Source organism: Dama dama, chromosome 5 (genome assembly GCF_033118175.1).
Source record: "Dama dama isolate Ldn47 chromosome 5, ASM3311817v1, whole genome shotgun sequence".
NCBI classification, from domain to species: domain Eukaryota; kingdom Metazoa; phylum Chordata; class Mammalia; order Artiodactyla; family Cervidae; genus Dama; species Dama dama.
The window spans coordinates 119,331,806-119,338,371 of NC_083685.1; positions in this window are offsets into that span (position 1 = coordinate 119,331,806).

A 6,566-nucleotide genomic window follows, 5' to 3' on the forward strand; every position below is an offset into this window, starting at 1 on the left:
TAAGGTGGCATAAAAAGATCCCTTGCTTTATCACCTGACGATGGCAGACATGCCTTCTCTCCTTGGCTGTCCGCTTCTAGGTCAGAGGCCACTGCACAATGCCACACAGATGCAGTGCAAACTTCATAATGATTTCAGTGCTCCAGAAATTATACCCTTGTCTGGCAGTTCCTCAAGCACTCACAGTAGTTACTACATGGCCCAGCAATTCCACTCCTATGTATGCACCTAAAAGAAATAAAAACACATTTTCCTGGAAAAGGAAATGGCAACCCATTCCAGTATTCTTGCCTAGGAAATCTCATGGACAGAGGAGCCTGGTGGGCTACAGTCCACGGGTTCTGTAAGAGTCAGAGACGACTGAACAACTAAACAGCAGCAACAACAACGCAGAGACACAAAGAAAATTGGTAGTTACCGGGACTTGAGGGGGAAGGGGAATACAGACTGAATGATTAATGGATATAGAGTTCTCTTTCGAATGATGAAAGTGTTTTGGAACTAGGCAGAAGTGGTGGTTGCATAACACTGTCAATGTAGTAAACAGTCACTGAATTGTATACTTTGAAATGGCTAAATTTATATTTTGTGAATTTTTACATGAATAAAAGTATATTTGTAAAGGAGAAAAACAGACATCTGCACAGAAATTTGTACAGAACTGTTCACAGAGGCATTATTTACAACAGCCAAAAGGTGGAAGCAACCCAAATATCCATCAGCTGAGGAATGGGTGAACAAAATGTGGTCTATCCGTACAGTGAAATATTATTCAGCTTTAAAGAGAAAGGAAATTCTAACACTTGCTACAACATGTATGAACATTGAAGACATTGAACATTGAAGACACCCTAAGTGAAATAATTTAGTCACAAAAGGATAAAGGATAAATACTGTATGATTCCATATGCAATCCCTAGAGTGGTCAAATTCATAGAGGCAGAAAATAGATTGGTGGGTGCCTGGGGCTGGGGAGAACAGAATGGGGAGATATTGCTTAATGACGACAGAGCTTCTGTTTTACAAGATGACAAAATTCTGGAGATGGATGGTGGTGATGGTTGCATAACAATTTCAATGTGCTTAATGCCACTGGATTATAACACTGAAAAATGGGTAAGATGGTATAATAAATTGCATGTTATGTATATTTTAGCACACTTTAAAAAGGAAAACGAAACGAAACCAGGTCTCTGCTGCCACACTGATCAGCTTCAGCCATGGAAGACCCAGGCAGGACCTCGGGCCTTGAAGGCTTCTCTGAGCCCTTGTTTCCCTGATGTCAGCAGGAATGACACCCCCACTTCTCAAGGTTGCTGTGAGATTAATGTGGGCTAATCACAGACACTCTAAGACCCCTTTGCTGTCCAGCAGCCACAGGCCTGGACACTCTGGATTTTTTTAACTCTTTATCAAATTTGTTACAATATTGCTTTTGTTTTACGTTTTTGTTTTTTGGCCCCAAGGCATGCAAGATCTTAGTTCCTAGACCAGGGATCAAGCCCATGACCTCAGCAGTGAGAACAATGAGTCCTAATCACTAGACCAGGGAATTTTCAAGATCTTTAAAAATGTTTAACTTTTCTTGCAACTATTTCATCATCTTGAATACCATAAAAAGGCAAGTTTGCTTGTAAAACCAGACATGTCCTACCAAACACTTCTGAAGTTTAGGGTCTGCCATCTGCTGAGTTTTTGAAACAATCTCTCTGTCTCTGACATCTCTAAATATATTTTTCCTAAATGCCTTTGTGTGACGTGCGGAGATTTTAATGCAAAAATTGGACATGGCTTGTTGAAACCTGAGGAAGCACAAATGTGTGGGAGCTTTCACTTAAAAGCACAAGGTTGAGGGTGAAGTTTCGCACAAAAGAAGCTGCTTGTTTTCTTCCTCTGGCATTCTGAATCAAATAGATTTTCTCTGAAAAGAAATGTTCTTCAGGCTCTGGGGTTGAGAAGGGATATTTTCTGTAACTCAAGAGGGGAAGAAGTGGTGGGTTTGGCACAGGATGAAAATGTTCTCTTTCAATAAACAGCATACTTTTTTCCTGGAGAAAAGCACTTTGGGGGCCTTTCTGCAGAGCACTGGGCTGGCCCGCCTCTTGTAGGATCTGGGCTATAGCATGTCCATGCTGCCTCCCCACCCCCACCCCCTACCCTCCTACCCCTTCCCCACACCCCGCTCCCTGGTGCCCAGAACAGGAACTGGAGGCTGGGTCTTCTAACTGCAGCCAAGGGTGCACGCTAACTCCCAGCTCCAGTTCCTTTGGATTTAGTGCTCAGAGTAACACAGGGGAGATGAGGGCGCGGGTGGGGTGGGGGGCGGTGCAGGCTGCAGGTGGCTTCTGCATTCACTGCCTTGGGTCCTAGGTCTGACTTTCCCATCTCTGCTCTGGATCTCATGACCCTGATGACCCAGAGCAGTCAGGGTATAGGGACCACTTCTTTCAGGGTCTAATTGGTGTGAGACCAACTCCAGCCTTTCTGTAGCCAAGGCACACACTCCTGTCCCCAGCATCCTGGCCTGGATCAGGGAGCTTCTCACTGAGAAGATAGCACGTGAGCAAGAGCTGGGCACAGGGGCCCTGGGAGAGCCCACCATGGCCTTAAGTCCAAGTCCTCATGCAGCCCCTAGTGTTTGTGAGATGTGGAACGGCTCCTTGGAGGGGGACACAAGGCTCTGCCCCTACACATAGTCCACGACACAGTGACGGGTGCCATAGATGGGACCCCAGGAAAGGGTGAGAGCGTCCCCTGACCTGGGTTTGGAGCAGCCAGCTTCTGAAAGACCCCACTGTCCCGTTCCTATGGATGGGGAGACAGGAAAGATGCTGTTTTCAACTCACTCACTGAGCACTTTGGGCCTCACATTGTGTCAGGAAGCTGCCCACTGCCCTAGTTATAATCATGTTTTCAAATCCCCAACTTACACAGTTGGTGGGAGAAGGAATGCCCAAACAGGAACATTCAGTTAGATACAAAGCTGATGAATGCCCTACAGAATGGTGAAAACTTAGCAGCCAGGCAGGAAGATAAGACTGCAAGTTCATCTCTCACTTCTCTGTGTTGTGCCAAGTCAGTGTGGATAGTGAGTCAAAGTTCATTCCCAGGAGAATTGGTGACTCTTAAGCAGTTCTCTGGAAATTGCTTGGCCTTTTCCCTGTGCTGTGGATAGTTGGTGCTGTTTGTGGAGATGATGGACATGCAAATGGATGTTTTAGTTAGACACAGGATGAGGCCCAGCGCAGGTCAGGACGGTGGAGGGAGGGTTCCTGGGAGGAGGTGTCGCTGTGGACACTGATCTAGTGGGAAGGAGCAAGCATGCATGAAGCACAGGGCTGAAGTGGCATCACGCGCTCCGGAAATACACTGGTGTCCCCGGCAAAGCGTTGGACATGAGCAGGACACAGAGCTGAGCCTACAGAGCCCCCTGCGCACTGTGGTCAGGGCAGGCCAGGGAGCGCCGCACTTCAGAGGGGGAAGATGTCAGATGTGTGAATGGCACCACCAACCCTGAAGTGAAACTGCCGTGGGGGTGGTGGTGTGAGGGAATCAGGTGAGGGCCAGATCAAGGTCAGGTCAGGACTGGGTAAAAGTCAGGGAGGGATCAGACAAGGGCCAGGGGCAGACAATTATTTCATGAGGGTCAGGTGATGCAATTAAGCAAAATATGATAAGGGTGCATGGATGGGCAGGGTGGACCCTCACTTGCCCAGGAAGAAGATAAAGAACAATGATGCTCTGCCCCAAAGAAAAACGCTAGAACTAGATATTGGGCATGTTACTGAGGCTTATTTTAACTTCAGCAACAGAACATCCATCTGGAGATGGCTAGGGCCGTGGAACTGTTCCAGTCACATGACAAGAAGTCCTCAGCTGGTGGACCACAGAAGAGGTTTCACGATGCCCTCGTGGTCACTAGCTTCATCTGGAAGTTGGCTCCCTGGTGTCCCTTTTTTGAAGCCCGCAGCAGACACCCCTCATGTTCCTTCGCTAAAGTCACATGCTAGGCCACACCTCCACTGGCTAGAGCCAGGGGACAGACAGGCTCAGATCAGCAGTTTTCAAGTGTGATCTGAGTGGGCTCTTTCATGGTCATATAGGTAGGATTATGACTTCATCTTAACTTGATTATGTCTGCAAAGACTCTATTTCCAAATAACGTCACATTCACAGGTACCAGGGATAGGACTTCAATAGATCTTTTGGGGATAACCCTCATCATATAGTATACGGTGAACACGTGTCTCCAGTTTTCCACTACAGTATTACAGTCAAGGCTGAGCAATATAGCTTTTAGCATTGATAAACAAGACATGTTATTTAGAAACACAGAAAGAAGCTTGAAGCAGTTCATAAAATTGGGATGGCATGTCATGATGCCATCCTGGCCCCACTATGCCACCAGTGGGTCTTTGACACCTTGCGGTTACAGTATTGGTTCTATCTCCACTTGAAAGAGATCAAGTATTTGAAGGGGGCTTTTTCTGATTTTTGGAGAAGGAAGACTCTGGCCTTTAAAAACTGTTTTTCTTAAGAACAGTTGGAGGCCTGATGCTATCTTAACAAAAATCAGCTGTAGGAGTTTTGTGATGTTTTTTAAATTTTATTTCATTTTTGCTGAAGTATAGTTGATCTACAGTGTTGCTTAATCTCTAACTGTAGTTTTATGTCAATGAATTCTTCAGAATTTCTGGAGCCCTGACCAGGGTGGTGTGTTGTAGAAAATCATAAATGACAGTCAAGGATCCAGTAAAGGACCAGTTGGCCCTCCAGCCTCCTTGACCATCAGCACAGTGGCCTCCCCCCTATCTTCCTAAGTATGTCTTTACTGCTTCATCTTCTAATTACATCTTATCCATGGAGAAGCATCTGTAAATAATCCTGTCTGCCCTTCTGTTTTACTTGCATTGTTCCCAGTCAGTGTCTGTGCTAGCAGGAGCCGGGAAGAGGTGTTGGGGACTTTACTTTAGCCTGACATCTGGAGCAGCTCCAGGAGATGTTCAGGGAGCCAATTTCAGCTTGGCCACAGGAAGGAATTTTCCAATGGTCAAAGGTAGATGGGACTGGAAGCCTGGCCTTGAGTTGTCAGATGGGCAAGTGGCATACAGATTCCTCTACTTTCTGCCAGGACTTTGATTGAAATTTGCCAGGGTGGGGGTGGGCAGAAGTCAATGTCTAGCCATGGAATCATCCCCCAGGAGGCTGGGGGGGCTCTAGTGGTGGGAACCCTTCTCCTTTTGTGAAATAAACACCTCTGGTGAAGACATTCCTGGCACTGTTCAGTGGGCCTTATTTTATCCTAGGGCAGAAATATGGAAATCCATATGTGGATATAAGCCTTTTCTTAGGTGGTTACTTTTATTTGGGAAGTCCAGCAGAAGGAGGGATCCTCTTTAACTAGATAATTGTCAAGTGGCTCTCAGCCCATAGGGACTGTGGAACTGAGCGTTGGAGATGGGAAGAAGTTCCCCTGAGTTTTTTGGTTTGGTTTTTGCAAGAATAGGAGTGGGGACAGAATTCCACCTCCTGCATATTTTTCCAATGTCCACTTTCCATCTTTCAATCTTACTATATTTCCTTTTTTATTAAATAGTGGCTTCGCCAGTACATAAACTAACCAATCAATCGATAAGCAGTAAGTTGTAAACTAGTGTTCCAAAGGAAACCTGTTTTTAGGTTCAAATGACAACGATAAAAATCTTAAACAATTGGTTTTTAAATTCGTCTTCTCTCTCTCCTCTGCCCGCTCTCCCTAAGTGGGGGCTACAGCAGTTCCCTGCACACGCGCAGAGGCACAGAGGGTTTTTTCCAACATTGGCTGGAAGGATGGAGCGGGAGAGGCTGGGGCCTAGGGCCTCCCAGCCGTTGGAGTTCTTCAGCGAGCCTCAGGATGAAGCCCTAGTGTGGCGTCTCCAGAGGTTGAGCGCCACCACGCCGGCGCGCGCCGCTTAGCGCTGTCTATTTTCCGCGCGTAAAGGAACGCACATCTAGTGGGACGCCCAGCGCAGAAGACAGGCCCTCCACCCGGCGCCCACTGCTTCCTAGATGCGGAAAGGAGCCCAGGAACTGGAGGGTCCTCACCTGGTCCTCTCTCCCAGCATCTGCACAGACACTTGCACGGACTCACACACAAGCACCTGAAGACATACCCAGGCACAGGTGCGCAGACGCGTGCACACACGCGCGCAGAGGCACGCGGATGCACACAAACACACGAACTGGCACTCACAAGCACGCGCACCCAGCACTCTGCGTGGTGCGGTGGGAGGACCCGTGGGAGCGACCGAGAGCCCGGGCTCGCCTGGGGCACGGCCCTTGACATCGGGCTACCTCCCGCGTGTCTGCGACCGGAACCGGCCCTTGCGCCGACCCCATCCGGCCCAGTGAGGACTCCGGGTGGGTGGGAGGCGAGCCCTGGCACCCAGCCCATGGGCCCATGCTGGAGCGTGATCACCCAGCCTCGCCCCCTGATCGCCCCGCCCCGCCCCACCCTTGGCCCCGCCCCACCCCGCCTCCCGTCTACCGTAGGCAGCAGAGACCGTAGGTTCCCGGGAGGGGCGGGT